Source organism: Pseudonaja textilis, chromosome Z, assembly GCF_049901715.1.
Source record: "Pseudonaja textilis isolate UNSWEBS1 chromosome Z, rPseTex1.2, whole genome shotgun sequence".
Lineage (NCBI taxonomy): Eukaryota > Metazoa > Chordata > Lepidosauria > Squamata > Elapidae > Pseudonaja > Pseudonaja textilis.
The window spans coordinates 12,452,677-12,471,214 of record NC_142008.1 but is presented as its reverse complement, the minus strand read 5'-3'; positions in this window follow the sequence as shown (position 1 = coordinate 12,471,214).

Here is an 18,538-nt window from a genome sequence, read left to right as displayed (position 1 = left end):
AGTAAGAACTATTAAGCAATGGAAATAGCCTTTTCTCCTGGAGTTGAGAGTGCTCCATCTCTGGGCAGTTTCAAGAAAACATTGAATAACCACTTGTTCAAGATGGTATGAGGACTCTTCCCTTGAGTAGGAGTTTGAACTGAAATAACTCCAAGGTCCCTTAAAGTCCAATAATTCTAGGAATTATTTTATGGACAGACAATACTGGATGGAACATTCTAAATATAAATAGCATTCTTTCTTTGATTATGTACCATCAGTCCGCAAGGAATAAAATTGAATATGGGATTCAAAAACTTTTACTACAAAATTTTACTCTGTGGGCATGGCTTGGTGGGCGTGGCAGGGGAAGGATACTGCAAAATTCCCATTCCCTCCCCACCTCACTAACCTGCTTTCCAGCTCCATTTTCCTGTGCAGGGCAACAAATGAAGATCAAGCCAATCATCTGGGACTCGGGAGGCAGAGAATAGATGGGGGCGGAGCCAGTCAGAGGTGGTATTTGCCGGTTCTCAGAACTACTCAAAATTTTCACTACCAGTTCTCCAGAACTAGTCAGAACCTGCTGAATATCATCTCTGCATCTAACCAATAGCAACTCTTACCTCTTACCAACTCTTATGTAGACCTTCTACAGAACAATCTTCTCTCATTTTCCAATGGTGTGCCTATTGCCACTTTAAAATAATAAGCCTACTTTGCTTCTGGTTGTTCTCTTCTGTTTTCTTCCACCTTTCCAGACATTTCAGGTGTGTCCAGGGGACCAGTGCCTTGCATGGTGTGCCTAAAAAGTAATAATCTGAACTGGTTATTTGTGTCTCAAGGAAGAACTCTGGATTGATTTATCATATTATTCATTTGTTTCTTGGCAATCCTTAGTTTTCTTAAGAGTCTGCTCCAAAGCCAAATTAAAATTCTACAATAATCACCAAGATTATATGTAGACAAATCTTCCAAAACCTTCCCAAAGACCATGTAACCTATTGAACCCAGTTCCTGGAGCATATCAGTATAAAAATAGAGCTGGAAGGGACCTTGGAGGTCTTCTAGTCCAGCCCCCTGCTCAAGCAGGAGATCCTATACCATTTCAGACAAGTGACTGTCCAGTCTCTTCTTAAAAACTTCCAATGATGAAGCATCTACAACCTCTAAAGGTAAGCTTCAATTTATATTATACAACGACTTACAAAAGGCTGGTTCTATCAAGTGCTGTAGCATACCTTTTAAAGCCTATTAATTAGATACATAAAGTTTCTCGATTGTTTCTATCTGTTCTTGGTTCTCTGATATTATATTAAACTGCGGTGGTAGAACTTTAGTTATTTTTGTTAAAAGAAAAAAGGCAATTGATAGAAATATTTATCACGGCATTTGTTAAACTGAAAAACCAGTGAAGCAAGTAATGATGTTTAAAACAAATAGGAAAACACAAATGAAAAGAAGTGAATAATTATACAATATGAAGAATAGGTGACTGAAAAAAAACCTTCTGCCCCAATCAGCAATGCTTAAATGTGACAGCAAGTTCATGATGGCATGCAACGCAAAGCATAATAATCAGAAAATAATAAAAATTAATACGGTGAAAATGTGTTTGCACAATGTGCAAGGCAATTGAATCTTTGCCATTGTTCCTTAATAAAAAAACAATTGATTTTTTTAATGACTTGTTTCTTGGATTACTAACAATCCAAGAAATTATAAAACCTGGCAGGAGCACTGATCCTCAATTCACTGTTTCAGCTTGTTTCATAACAAGAAGTAATATGTCCTTGGGGTATAATAATTGTAGTACGAAAGTATATGAAAACAATGGATATAGAATGCAGCTATAATTTTAGAGTGCTCACAATTCATTAAAAGCCTCGTGGGGACTCTTAAGTACACCTAGAACTTCTGGACTGGCAGAAGGTTCAATTTTATATTTGGGGGATGGTGTTTGACTCATGTGGAGGGGGGATACTGAGGAAAGATATAAATGTATGTATGTACCTCAGCCCTAAACCAAGATATTCATTGTTCTTCAGTTCCCATTTTTTGCCAAACAGAGATGCCTAAAGCACACTATCCAATATCCAATTTATTCATGCATCTATCTATCTATCTATCTATCTATCTATCTATCTATCTATCTATCTATCCCTATCTACCTACCTATCTCTATCTACCTACCTATCTCTATCTATCTATCTATCTATCTATCTATCTATCTATCTATCTATACACACACACACACACAAATGTATAAACGTATACATGTAGCAACAGAAGTAGCACTTAGACTTATACACCACTTCACGGTGCTTTACACGATGCTAGGTCCTCATTTTACCAACCTCAGAAGGATGGAAGACTGAATCAACCTTGAGCCTGGTGACATTCGAACTGGCAAATTGCAGGTAGCCGGCTATTAGCAAAAGTAGCCTTCAGTACTGCATTCTAATCACTGCACCACACACATATACATCCACGCATATTTCCATTTATGCACAAAGGATAAATATTTCAGCATTTCTTCCATCATCTCATACACAAAAGGTAAAAGGATGAAGGAATGAGAGAGGTAAATGGTTTGTGCGTGTGTGTGTGTGTGTGTGTGTGTGTGTGTGTGTGTGTGTCCTATCTTCTGAAATAATTTCTCTCGCCCTTTTTCCTTTGCAGGAATGCAAAGCAACTATCTAATTATATTTCTATTTCTCTCCACAATTTTGATCAGGATTTTTGAAAAGCCACTTTTGCCTGGAGGGTGGGAGTGAGGGGGGTGGGTGGGAAGGAAGGAAGGAAGGTGGGAAGGAAGGAAGGAGGGAAGGAAGGTGGGAAGGAGAAATCTTAATGACTTGATTCATTGAAAATTGGAAAGTATATAGAATATAAATCTTATCAAATTATTTTAGCACTGGTAAGAGTTCTGATGGATTGGAGAAACCCACAAAGTAAATAAAGATGGATTGCTTCTTCCCTGCCTTCTACTCAAATATTCAACTGATGGTTGTAGCAAATGCTTCCTTGAAGAGGATGGTAGCCATGAATGTTTTAATTGTATTATACACAGTACATTTTTAAGGTAGTCTGAAGATTTCTTGTTTGGAAACATAGGCATCTGCAAAGGGGTCAATGAGGTGGAAGGAAGGAAGCATGCCTTTCAATGCAACTCTGCTTTTTTATATGGGGGTTGCAAGGTCTCACATGAAAATGAATAAACTTGCATCACAACATCATGATACATATTTAATTCTCCTGACAAAATGCAGAAATCCTGATTAGAAAATGTTAAGACTTGCAGAATAGGGCCGTGGAAAGCCAGGGAGGTCACAAGCCTCTGAGTTAATTTCCGTACTGTAAAATACAGGAAGTTCACATTTATACCTTTGGTTGTCTTTTGAAAGTCATTTCAATAGTAAATTTAACAAGAAAATGCAGGAAACCTCTTCTGCAATTATTATATAAGTACTGTAATATGTTCTAATACAGTAGTTATATAATAATTGCAGAAAATATTTCCTGCATTTCTTGTTAAATTTACTATTGAAATGTCTTGCAACAGATGACCAACTGGACTAAAAGCTACTTTCTATCCTACAACAACTAAATCCCTAGGTACCCTTGACAAATATTCATGGATACAAGCATCTCTGTTTTCTACCAAGAATTTTTGTGGCAATTTGTAAGTTAGACCAAGTGAACAGGACACACAGACAGCAACTGTGGCTTTATTGCATTCTTCATGTTCTCTCCATCATCCAGCCAGTTAGCTTGGATTCACCATTTTTATTCACCTGAACATTCCCAACAGATTGTTGTTTCTGGCATCATGATGAATTGAAATGACAGCTTCTACCTTTGCTTGCTGATAGCTGTGTTTCCCCAAGGGTTCCTGAAATTGCAAGTCAACTCTGCTTACAGGAGATGCTTCTTTTAGTCTAATATCCATTTGTCGTACTACTGTAAACACATTTATTCAACACCAAATCCCCCTGGATCCAAATGGACTTTAATCCCAGATAAAGATGAACAGCTATGCTGCTTTAATATATATTGGATTGAAATATACTGGTAAACCTGATAGCAGTCTATATGTGCTTTTCCTAAATTCTTAAACAAAAACACACAAAAGAAATATACACTGCAAAATTAAAATAATTTTGAATATTCCAAATGTAATTCCATATTAGTTTGGGAAGTATGAATTAGATATGATTGTATTTGAATGAAAACCAAATTAGTATTTATTTATTTCCAAACTGATATGGAGATATGGGCCATAAATCTGCCATCTGTATTGCTCATACCTCTGAAACACACACACACAAATAAAAATACACAAACATAAGCAAATTCATGTCACCTAAAGTTTACAGATACAATATCTCCTGTAATTCATTTCCAGTCTTAATTGCTTTCTTTTCCATTTAAAAATAAATAAATCGTTCAATAAAATACCGCAGAAGGAGACGCTGAGAAATTTTATCTCTGAAAAAGCAGTAGCCAACATGTACAAGGGATAAGAGATTTAGGGTTAGATATTATGAATCTTAAGTTTAATTTAAGTGAGCATATATTAAAACAAACTTCCACGATATTTAGGTCTGCATAAATTCCAGGAAAAAGTAGGATGAAAAGTTACTAAATGTCAAATAGTGGTTTTTATATCTCTTGCAAATAGCTGGCAGAGTAATTGTAGAGTTTTGGCTTCAAGATAACTCTTCCAAGTATTTAGTTGAGATTTAGACACAGAACAATCAGGCTTGGGGAGATGCGGCACACAAAAGGACAACATGTACAATCTGTGATTGTACACTTTGCCCCTTCGCATGTGTGTCAAGTTGCATTCATGTACAAAGGAGCAAAACCTTCATTCTGCATTCATGCCCATTAACTTGACCTTTTTCCACTTCCCCAAATCCCACTGAAGCAGATTGGTTCTGTTTGTCTAAATACAATAGCAATAGCACGTAGACTTATCTACCACTTCACAGTGCTTTACAGCTCTCTCTAAATGGTTTACAGAGTTAGCATATTGCCTTCAATACTATGGGTCCTCATTTAACCCACCTTGGGATAGAAGGCTGAGTCAACAATACAGGTAGTGCTTGCTTAATGACCATTTGTTTAGTGACTGTTCAAAGTTATGATATCACTTGCAACCAGTCTTCACACTTACAACTGTTGCAATCTTCCTGCATTCATGTGATTGTAATTAAGCCGCTTGGCAACCATCATGCCTTTACAATGGTCGCAGCATCTGCAGTTCAGTGATCACCATTTATGATCTTCCCACCAGCTGCCTTTTGGACAAGTAAAGACCATTGGGAAGTTGGCAGGTAGTCATATGGTATCTCATTTAATGACTGCAAATGATTCGCTTAGAAACTGCAACTGAGATTACTGGAACTACCACTGCTAAGTGGGATGGCTATATGATGTTTCTCCTTTTTACTGATAACATTTGAATGATGAGATTTAGGAATTTGTTAACAGGAAAAAGTGCAAGTGGATTTATTAGATTAAATTTATAATAAATATGTCATTATTTCTGGTAAACAATGGGCTTTTTGATTATTAGGATGATGATGAGTTTTTAAAGATTTGTTTATAGAGAAAGAGGTGGGATATGAGATGAAGACTTTGTTTTATTTTAAAAGATAATGAGTTGCTATTTCTACTAGCTGGGAGGAAGGGGAAAGTTATTTCTTTTTCCCCTCTTTTTAAAAATCTTTTTTTATATTTTTTTAATAGTTTGCATTAGTTTTATCTGTACAATATAATCTTTAAAACATTATTAAAACCAGAAGGAACTGAATTGCAGTATATAACCCAAATTGCTTGAGACAGATTCGTACAAGGCAAGTTAAAACGTTGGACTTGTCGTGGAGGCAGGGGAAGAATCATTGCACTAGACTCATGAGAATGTCTTCTGAAATAATTTCTTTAAAATAATTTTTATTGTGAGCAGACTGTGAGATGTGTTGGAAAAACACTATTAAGTGTTTACATATTATGCAAGTTTACCCCATGTCATTTAGGTAAGTATGGTGGTTATGTGTACACAATCATACATGCAAATCTGTGAAACTGAAAGCAAACCAAATAGCAAAGTGGCAATATGGTGACTAATTATACTCGTCCATTTTGCCCTAATTAATTGTGAAGGGCATTTATTTAACAAGCTTCTTCTGAAGCTTTTGTACATGATTGCAGATGGCACCTGTGACGTCCAGCAGTCCTTCCTTTTGCAAAATGGTCACAGATTACACTTAGGAACAGCAACATGGAAGCAAAGTGACAGCTCCAGTCACTTAATGAGAAGTTTATTAAGAAACTAGGGACGATTATCAGCTGCAAATTAACCATAATGTGTGTAATCAGCCAAGATGTCACATTGGAAGAATGATGATGATAAACAGCCTGAAATGCTCATTCCCCTCTTAATCAAAATGTACCTATCACTCTCTTAAAGATCTTATCTGCAAAAAAGATTGGTGTGTTGTGGAGGAGGAGGAAGAGGAGGAGGAGGAGGAGCATTCTTTAAATACTTTCATTGAATACATATGTACAAGAAATACAAGCCTCATTCATGAGCACGTAGGACTCGTATAACTCCAAATATAAACCTTGGACCACTCTGAAAGATATTTTGATTTGATTCAATGTGTGGAGTTGGGATAGCATACTTGAAGGATGGCCCACTGTACTTCTTAAATTTTATGATCATTTCCTGAATTTGGACACATATATTAATAAAATATTGGAAGCAAGAATATTGGAATCTTACCAATGGAGCTAATTGATGCATAACTATATGCAAACTGTGAGCACAGAAATATAAGGATCATACCTATATACATATATATTCACATTCAATTTATCTTTGGGGTTATCAGAACACAAAGTACAGAAAAGAAACAATAAATAGCAACCTACAAAAAAAGCAAAGGTATGATATAAGAAGAGGAAAGAAAATATGGCTAAATATAAATATAGCAGTACCATTTTTCTGTCTCTCTCAAGCTTTCAATCTTGCAAACCATACCTACCTTCATCATGCCCACACAGTAATTCATTCTTACTTGCTTTTATCTTAAAAAAAAAAAACACTGTCCAGGTTTCTGCCTTTCCTTTCTTCATGAATTCATTGCAATTTGATGTTCCTTCATTCCTTCAAAAATAACAAAAATTGAAATAAATAAAAACGCACATATAGTGCATTTTTATCCGCTAAACAAAAGTACTTTGTTGTATATATTAATGCCCTGCTATAATATTTCTACCTTAATACTGTGCTATAACAGAATAAAACATACACACAGAGACACACATCGGTATTAATACAGTATTCAGTAAAAATGCAGATTTTGACAAAGTATCTATAGCTAACTAGCACTGATGGAAGTACTACCAACAAACTGATCATCCAATTGCATGGGACTTAATATTGAAGTAATGTTGTAATGTTGAAGTAATACTGAAATTAAAAAAAATCTCATCTTGTTGGCTTGACAGCCAATTAATAAAGTGTATTTACCTTTGAATTACCTTGAACTCTATCTTTGAACTAGTAAGGGTGTTGTGTAAGTACAGCTGGCCTCATAATAATTAGCAGATTGCTAATATGTGATACATTGATATTATTGCAACACACCATCAAGAATTTTGAAATACTTTCCCTCCCACTATATGAAAACGAGCCAAAGCATAGGCTGATCTACTATAAATTAAACACAAGAATGAAGTGAAAAGAAATGGCATGTTTGGATATTATATCTACAATGCATAAGATATTATTTAGCCCTATCCTATTTAGGTTTGAAGAGTGAAGCTTCTATGCTGAACTTTAGTTTCAGCTGAAGATCTTCACATGGTTTTAAACCTCAAAGATTTTAGATACTTAAAAGATGTTTAATGCAAATTTCTTAGAATCATGTTTAGAACTTTATAGCGCCTATCTAATATCTATAAATAAAATTTGGATTCTTACCAACCAGGACCTAAACATTAGCTTAACTACTGGGTTAAGCAAGTTTTTATCGCTGAATCTTTGGCTTCATTGTTTCACTCACCAGAACAGGAAAAGAATGCTTAATGTTCCCTCTCCTAAGGTATTTGGTAAGACAAAAAAAAGGGCCTTCTCTGTGGTGACTCCCTCTCCCTATGGAACATCATCCCTGCAGAGTTAAGATTGTTCCCCACTTTGACACTCTTTTGCAAAGCCCTGAAGATATAATTTTGCCAACAGGCTGGGCATTCCAGAATGATCTGGAGTCCATCAAATGTCTCAGTTTATTGTTGTTGCCAGGAGGATAGAGTTTCTGCTCTTTTTTTCTTTTTCTTTTTTGTACTATTTTTGTCATTGGGTTTTATCTTTGTAAGCCTCTTGGAGTAACTGAGAGTGAATTTGGCAGTTTTATAAATTTTCATAAATAAAATTGATATTTGTTCCTTTTTTCTTGCTTCCCTATAGGAATCTTTCAAACTAATAGAGCACAGATGTTAGATATTTCGCCTTATGTTGATAAAACAAGGGAAATGCTTTGAACACATTTTTGAAATTTTATTGTCCTATAAATCTTTTTAGAAGGAAAGTGATTGATCAAAATATCAGTCCTTTAGAATCAGATAAGGTGAACCTCAGTGGCACAGTGGTTAGAGTGCAGTACTACAGGCTACTTCTGCTGACTGCTAGCTGACTGCAATCGGCAGATAAAATCTCACCGGGCTCAAGGTTGACTCAGCCTTCTATCCTTCGAGGTGGGTAAAATGTGGACCCAAATTGTTAGGGGCAATAGGCTGACTCTGTAAACTACTTAGAGAGGGCTGTAGAGCACTGTAAAGTGGTATATAAGTCTAAGTGCTATTTGCTATCAGTGAATCAGTCATAGCAACACTGACAGAACAAGAAAAGATGGAGGTAAGGAAGCTTTGTATTTTTTTGTTTTTAACAAGACCAGCAAGGAATATTGAAACAAGATTAGTCAATTTGGTCATTCTTCTAGATGGACAAGATCAGAGATCAATTATGAAGTCCATATATGATAATAATATCCAGTAAGTCTTCCTTCCTAAGCTCCCTTATGACAAGATTAATAAGATTAATGACTATTAAAATGGGGTCAAATATTTATTAGGATCCAAATTAAAAAAATAGCATTAGTTTTCAGGAAGATATGAATTCTATTCAGAGATTTGACACAAAGATAGTTCAATTGAATTTCCAAATTGACTTCTGAATTGAAATAGGAAAGTGAATGGATTCATTAAATTTAGTATCTCCAAACTCAGTTCATGTTTCTTCACTCTAATAGCATGTTTTCCAGACTGATTTAATTTTGATGACATTCAGTTATTAGATTTGAGTAATATTATTCTTGATTTTCCAAGCTGAATTGGAAGACATCCATTTTCCATTGAATTGCTGAATTGGAAGAGATCTATTTTCTAGGGGGGTGGGGGAATGCCATGGTTTGAAATTGCAAATTGAATATATAGAACTAACTCCTGGAGTTAATCAATTTCACAAAAGTTAAGTTTATTAATTTCCAAGTTGTGTAACCAGGGTAAGCCCAAGACTTTTGCTGCAAAAATAAAACTAACCCACTTCCAGTTCCATGTACTGAAGCCAACTGGATTGCCAACTAATAGAACAAGGTCCTTCAACCCACAGGAAAGCAGCTGTTTAAGTCAAGGAATGAAGGGTGAGCTGTCTGAAAATAAATTTTTCCCCATCTGAATGAGGAAAGCCATGCACCTCCTCTATATCAGTCAGTATTCATCTTGAGAACCAACTGCCCAAGAGCAGGCTGATGTTGTTCAATGTATTCAATGCTTTGTTAATAGAAAAATAAACAAGCGAAAACCCTTTGAGAACAGAACAATGTTAGAACTAGCCTTCTTTGTTGCTGCCTCTATCTTCTGAAACAACATTCCACTAGGATGCAGCCATCACACTATGAATTTTAAACCAGAATTAAAAATCTGTCTCTTTCTCCAAGTCTTAGATCAGGGGTGTCAAACTGAAGGCCTGGGGCCTGGAGACAGCCTGCGGGGTGCTTAGATCTGGCCCAGGGTGTCACCCTGGAAACAGAGAAGGACTGGCCCATGGTGCCTCTGCCAGCAAAAACAGAGCTTGCAAGGGAGACGAGAAGCCCCCTGACTTCTGTTTTCACTGGCAGAGGGTTGCAGGAGGCCATCACAGGTGGAAAATGGAGCTTAGGAGCATGTTTTCACTGGCAGAGCACTTGGGCCACCATAGGCACCCCTGACATGAGTGACATTGAGTTGGCCATGCCCACCCTGGCCACGTCCACACCAGCCCGCCCCCACCAGGTCAAACACAATCCTAATGCAGTCCTCATTGAAATTGAGTTTGATACCACCGTCTTAGATTATCAAACGGTCAGGCTCATTTAACTTAGAGGGTAAGATGAATCCCGTGATTTGCTTCCTTTAGGCAACTACTATTTTCTTCTGATATATTATTGCTTTCCTGTCTGTTTTTAATTGTGAAGCTATACAATCATTCTGATATTGAGTAGCCTAGAAATTGGATGGATGGATGGATGGATGGATGATAAATGATGAGTGACAAATCGGAAGGAAAAAAATATCTGAATGTCCCAAAGAACTGGCATATTTAGATGTACCTTACAGGTAATCCTTGACTTGCAACCATTTGCTTAGTGACCAAACATATGATCATTTTTTATACAACCATTGCAGCATCGTCACAGTCATATGATAAAAATTCAGACACTTAGAACTAGGATTATGTTGATCACTTTCTGTTGCCTTCTGTTGCACAAAGTCAATGGGGAAGATAGATTCACTGAACAACCATGCTAACAACTTAACAACTGCAGTGATTCACTTAACAACTGTTGCAAGAAAGGTCATTAAAAAGGGTAAAACTCACTTAACGATTGTGTTGCTTAACAATGGAAATGTGGGATTCAACTGCTGTTTTAAGCTGAGGACTATCTGTATTTCCCAAAGAGTCACATACTCTTCCTAGACAATCACCTCCTTCTTTTATTTTTATTGGTTCATTAAACCTTTCAAATAGTTTAAATATCTTCGTCAAATCATCAGGCAATGATTTGGCAACAATGTGTTGCCAATATTTATGACTATGATTTCAGGGAATTTGTGAGGCCACAAAAATATAAGTCAGAAGTTACATCAGTCTATGAGTTGTCTATTCATAAAAACAATGTCTAATGAAAATATCATAGGTAGGGGAAAGACATATGATAATTTGAATCAAAAACTCTCACAAGTACTTACTTGCATTAAAATTCCTGAGACTTAATGGAGCTCAATGGAGGCATATTATAAGAACTCAAGAATGAAAGTTAATCATGGCACCTCTTCGTTGATGCATGAATATGAAAGCTATAGTAAGTCTGTTCCTCAGTATAAAAGCCAGTGAGATTCCCCAGTCTCTGTTCCTATCTACCATCCAAGAATCATCATTGTCCTACTCTGTGACCTTAATTAGATGTCAGGAGGGTTAATAAGAAAATCAATTCATCTTTTTTTAAAGTGCAAGAACTAATTAAAGTCTAAGGGAAATCCGTATCATAACTGAGAATGAATAATGAGCAAGCCGAGTGTGAAGGCAAAAAAGAAAAAGGGGAAAAAAGTTTGGTAATTAAGATGGGAAGTTTGAGGAAAGAGAAGAAATTATTTGTTTTGTTGACCATTACACTCATAATGATTGTTAATATTAAGCTGAACAGTTAATGCAGGAGAGCCACCAGCCTCATATATAAAGTGGTGTTTGATGCTTGCCTTATTGTCTCACAGTTTTCAGTGAGAAGAAATATACAGTGTCCTGATAAGATCAGGGTATTCAGATTAATGAAACTGGAAAGGATTAAAAGGATTAAAGAGCAATTGTATCAGCAATTTATATTCACCCACCCAAAGTCAAAAGTCCTTTAGAATCTGAATAGCATTGCGACCCTGAAATATCTCCTTGAGAGCAGTCAGTTTTGTCAATTTAAGAAACTGGGCCAAATGTAGCTTCTGTGTCCTTCCAAGATAACAATAGAGCTATCTCAATACTTAATTCAACTATTCAGGTTGCATCTAACTACAGGGAATTGGTCTATCAGATAAAATACAGATAGTGCTCATCTTACAACCTGTCACTTAGGGACTAAGTTACAACGCCCACCCCAAAACCTACTTATCACCCTGTTTCAAAGTTACAGCTGCTGCAACGCCCCTATGATCATGTGAACAAAATTCAATAAATTCGCCCTTATGACCCATCACAGGGATGATTCAGTACTCCACCCCCATCCTTCCTTATTAGGTTCCTCACAAGCAGCTTTTCTGCTCCACTGGGTCTCTACAGGCCTTGGCCCTGCTTTCCACATTTCTGAGCCAGCCCCACACTCTTATCTCCATTCCCTGCCACAAATCACTCAATAATTCAGAAATGTGGGAAAGATACAAATGCTTCCAAATTGGATATCTTTTCCCATGGATATGTCTTTATTTCTGGGAGGTTGAGAATTCCTTTCAGATTTCTCTTAGTGGTATTGTTAGAGGTAGTGCAAGAAAATACAGTTGTTGTTTTTCTTTAAAACCTCTCCACTGGGATTTTATTTTTTTAAAAAATATTTTATTTAAAACAAACAATCCATCTTCCATTTAAACAGTGTGTCATCTGGGTACAAATATCTTGTGCAATAACAAATACAGTTACACATATTCATTGTATTGGTATTGATTCTCTATTCTTACTTAATGATGATATACTGTACATAATATGTCTAATTATTATAACAATCCCTATTGTAACATATTTAATTCTATTAGCATGTTTTCTATATTTCACTAATCTTTTTTTTAATTTCTGATTCCCATATTTATTCCCAAGCCAACTCTCCATTGGGATTTGATGGTGTAGAGCAGGAATGCCTGAACCCCAGGCTACTGACTGAGCCATCAAAACTGCAAGTGAGCACACAAAGCTTCATTTGTGCATGCACAGGATTTAGGTTGTGCATGCAAAACAATTCCATCTCCACCATTGAAATTCATGAAGATGCCATCACTACTGCCAGTTCACAGAACCAAAAAGTTTGAGGGCCCTGGGGTAGAGGAAGCCAGAAAGGCTGCTGTCAGACCTGGCATGTAGAATAATTCAACCAAATTATTCTTTATTTGTTTATATACAATAGACAGAATCTTGGCAAACTAAAGATTTACTACAATGGATATATCGTGAGACATTCTAGGCAGTGGCTATCCTAAATCTCTTCATCTGTCTCTAATCCAGATCTGGGTTGTGTTGCCCTTTGTCAGTGCCATATCCTTAGAATGTGCTCCCTCTTTCCTGTGTCCTCGGTGTAGTCCATCACACCCAAACTCCCCCTCTGCAAGCACCACCCCTCTTAGCTGCTTACTATTGGAGAATGGATTGTATAATTAAATCTACAGAAATTAGCTAATTAACAACTTACTACAAAATGTTTACAAATAAAATAGGTACAATGTAAATAATAAATGTGGAAATATGGAATTTTCACAGATCTTCCTTATTTGTTTTGTAGCTAAAATACATGCAAAACATGCTCCACAACCCATGAACCACCTCCTTCTCCTTGCAATGAGTTGAATAGAATAGAGTAGAGTAGAATAGGAATAGAGAAGAGTAGTATAGAGTAGAGTAAAGTAGAATAGGAGTAGAATAGAGTAGAATAGAGCATAGTAGAGTAGAGTAAAGTAGAATAGAATAGAAGTAGAATAGGAGTAGAGTAGAGTAGAGTAGAGTAGAGTAGAGTAGAGTAGAGTAGAGTAGGGTAGAATAGGGGTAGAATAGAATGAAACAGAAAGAACAGAACAGAACAGAACAGAACAGAATAGAATAGGAGTAGAGTAGAACAGAACAGAACAGAATGGAATGGAATAGAATAGGAGCTGGAAGGGAGCTTGGAGATCTTCTAGTCCAGTCCCCTGCTCAAACAGGAAAACCTATATTATTTCAGAAAAGAAGCTGTCCAGTCTCTTCTTAAAAATCTCCAGTGATGGAGCACCCATGATTTCTGAAGGGAGCTGTTCCACTGGTTAATTGTCCTCATTGTTACGACAATTTCAAAAATGAATAAAATGAATAAAATGATGATGATGATGATGATGATGATGATGATGATGATGATGATAAAAATGAATTATATTTTATCTAAGTGAATCTGAAATGGTAGAAGAAAATGTATTTATTTATTTATGAGATTTATATTGCCACCTATTCATACATGGTGACTCAAGGCAACTTACAAGAATATAAAAACATCATATAAAAAATAATAAAACTAATAAAAAAGAGAATCATGTAAAGTAAAATAATAAAATAAAATGTTCTCATTCTAATCAAAATCCAGATTAACTCCACTAACCATCATTAACCCATTAGCCATCACTAAGCCATTTTCAAAAATGATGCTTTTCTTTCTCAAATTCATAATTAGCATTTATTCCCAAATTAATTTGAGAAATTTCAGCCAATTGAATATAAGCTTATTTTTTTAAATAAAGTAATACAGAATTATTATATATGTACTATTTCTGTTTTTTTCTTTCAACTACCTAAATAATTTTCTTTTTACTAAAGTTTTCTATGTTTTCAGTCTTCTGTGATAAAGATGATTGTACTGAAAACAAAATAGTTTCAAATGTATTATATGCCTAGTATATAGTGCATTTTATTCCACAACTTCATTCCACTACCATTTTATTTTGTTATAAAACAATTCAAGCACTAAAGATAAAGCTTGATTTTTCTCATTTTGGCCTCTAAAAAGTAGAATTTGCTGGCCAAGGTTGCGGTAAATATACAGATGTTTATCATGTGTTCATCTCATACTTTTGCACTACATCTATCAGCAGACCAAATGAAAACAAAAAGGTAACTCTGTCGTTGGTCAAAATAAGAAAACCAAATGGAAGGGCAAAGAACTACCAACGATGCCTGATCTTAGAAATGGATGGAAACAAAAGCCGCATTTTGAAAGCCGCATTTTGAACTTAATAACCTGCCTGAATTAATGCAATATATTCTTGCATCCAACAAAAGCAAAGGTACAAATGCCTCCAGCATTCTCAGTGTGAAATTTATGGTTTGCTGAATTCTTAAATTACCTGGCACCCAGCTAATTCTAGAACTCAAGTCCATCTGTGCAATTCTCTGTCACTGAAAAGACAATTATTGGATTTCTTTAATTTAAGATAAAGTGTCAAGGGGAACAAGAGGAAAGGAAACAAATTAGACATGTATTTGAAATCTTGTTCTGAAACAGTCCTGAACCAGTATTATAACTGAATGGTGCAATAAACCTATTTAAGTAAGCTCTGTTTTTTCACTAAGATGGACAGGATCTTGTCTTAAAGGATTATTTTTAATTCATCGGTATGCTTACAGTTTTAGTAGGGCATTTCCAATAAATCCTAATTACACTATCACAGTTATATTTTTATATAATTTTCACATCATAAAAATGAGCAAATAGGGAGAATAGTATAGAATTTGGTGACATAATTGGAATAAGGAAAGAGAAGAGAGAAAGAACCAAGGAAGAAGAATAGAGTTGTTATCCTTGCGTTTATTGCGTGATTTTTGGTTGGGTGGAACAAAGAAGCCTCTTCAACGTTCAAACTAAAGTTCATAAGATACGTAAGTTGGAAAATATAGACCATAAGTAGGAGTGCAAAACATAAATCAGCGTGGACAACTGTTTTGGTAGAAAATGGAAAAACATCATATGAGCTACAGTGGTGTAGCGGTAAGAGTGCAGTACTGCAGGCTACTTTTGCTGACTGCCGGCTGCCTGCAATTTGGCAGATCGAATCTCACCAGACTCAAGGTTGACTCAGCCTTTCATCCTTCTGAGGTGGGTAAAATGAGGACCCAGATTGCTGAGGGAAATATACTGACTCTGTAAACTACTTAGGGCTGTAAAGCACTGTAAAGCAGTATATAAGTCTAAGTGCTATTGCTATTGTTCTTATACAAAATCTAACTCTGAATGTACAATGTACAATGTTCAATGTGGCTGACTGGAACAGGGAGCCCTGTGCAGATCACACCTATTACTCTCCATGATTCATGTAAACATTGAGGGAACTGAAATGGGGCACTGCTGGAAGAAAACAAACTTGAACGAACACGAGCTAAAGCTGCTATGTAGTTTACCTCATGTTGATATGATCAGCAAAACATCAATACCGCTCTGCTCTTGTTGCATCACCATTGTGGCCCAGCAGCCCTGTTTAGGGTACCACTAAACCTCCTTAGGGAAGGTTGATATCCATCTCCAGGGCCACATGGAGGCATTTTTGAGGCATTTAAAGAATAAATTTTCTCAGAATAATTCACACTTGGATTTCAAGCTTGATCCAAGTCCCATAGAAATAGCATTTAGCACTTACTTACACCATTTCACAGTGCTTTACAGCCCTCTCTAAGTGGTTTACAGAGTCAGCCTATTGCCTTCAATGATCTGGGTCCTCATTTTACCCACCTCGGAAGGATGGAAGGATGAGTCAACCTTGAGTCTGGTGAGATTCGAACTGCCAAATTGCAGTCAGCTGGCAGTCAGCAGAAGTAGCCTGAGGTACTGCATTTTTCTCCAGTATTTTGGAACAGTTTGATTCTATTGGACCTGAGGAAGTGGATAGGATCCTGCAAAATGTAAGCACCACCAGCTGGGTATTAGATCCATGCTCCTCCTGGCTGCTTAAGGCCACTAGGGAGTCATCATGTGGTAGGCCCACATGTTGGTAAATTCACCCTTGTCAAAGGGGGTGTTTCTGGCTCCTTTTAAAGAGGCACTTCTTATTCAAGAAACCATTGCTAGATCCCTGCTTATTGAACAATTTTTATCCAGTTTCCTTCCAATACTTTTTGGAAACATGGGCAAGAAAGTGATGGCATTACAACTCAGGAGGATCCTGAAGAAAAATCTGAACTCTTGGGTATGGACATTAATCAGTATTAATTAATTAAACTGCATTAATCATACTCATGGATGATTTCTGGCAGGTATGGGATACAGATGGTCATCCATCTTTATTGTCTTTGACCTCTTATATTTTTGATACCATCAACCATGGTATCCTTTTGGGCCAACTTGAGGAATAGTGGCTGGGTATTACAATTTGTGCTGGTTCAAGACCATCTTTGGTCTTAGATGTGGTAGCACTACTACAGACAGACTCAACATGTAACTTGGGGACCTTGTTGGACTCATGGCTCCTACTCAAAGAGCAAATGGTAGCTGTGGCCTGGAGGGCCTCTGCCCATATCTGGGTTGTGCAGCAATTATGCCTCTTCCTACACAGGAAGGCTCTTTGCTTAGTCACTCATGCCTTGGTCATCTTCTGATTGGATTATTACAATATGCTCTAATTTGGGATATCCTTGAAAAGTATCTGGAAGGTGGTGCAGAATATGACTGGTGTGAGCCATACTGGCTATCTGAAGAATAGCACCCATAACATCCTTGCTGTGTGAACTACATTGTTATTGGCTTGCTTCCAGGTGTAGTTGAAGGTGTTGGTCATTATGAATAAAGCCTTATATGATATGGGGCCAGGTTACCTGCAGAATGAGCTTCAACCAATCGCATCATCCCATTTCACTTCAGACAGAGAAGGTATATTGTACATTCTGTCCGTATTCCACCTGGCAGGGTCTAGGAAGAGAGCTTCTCTGCCACTGTCCCCATATTATGGAACATCCTGCTGCAGAGGTGAGGAAGAACCATAGTTTCTTGGCCTTCTGCAGAGGGTTCAAAACGTGTGTGGGGAGCACAGAAGACCAGGCAACCATGAATATGTTTAGCCTCAAGAGAGCCTCCCACCTGTAATAACCAACTTTAACTGATCATCTTGGGATTTTTATCCTTTTGAAATCAATAATGACATTGTTCTGTAATTTTATTTTTTTAATCAAATTTAATTTTACTGTTAGTTTTTATTCTTTGTTTTATTTATCGTTTATATTGTATGCAACCCAGAGCACCTCATTGAGGGATATGAGAGGTTTGGAAATATGAAATGCAAATAAATAAATCTCTAGCATCAGTACTAGACAACAAATTCAGTATTTCAATTTTTCTTCTGTACTCCAGATTCATGTAGAATATTGAGGTTTTGAGAATTAGTTTTCCAATAAGCATAAAAATTCAAGGACTGTTTGGGGAGGGGAGGAAAAGAAAAGACAATGTGAAAAAATACCTCTAAACACCTAACTGAATGAATTATTTTGTTCTTGAAAAATGGGCAAAGCAGCTGTACATAAAAGAGCAATATATAAACTAGAAGTATAATGGTATTTACACTCCAAATGTGGCCTTCCTAAATTTATTGACTTCTGAAAGGAAAAGAAAAGAAAAAGGGAGGAAAAACATAGATGACAGCATGAAGCTGGCGAGAAGCCGATAATAGAGTGTCTTCAAAGTGAATCCTTTTATTCCACACACAGCAGTAGGTGATAAATAGTTCCACTGCCAGCACTTATGACTGCTTTCATTTT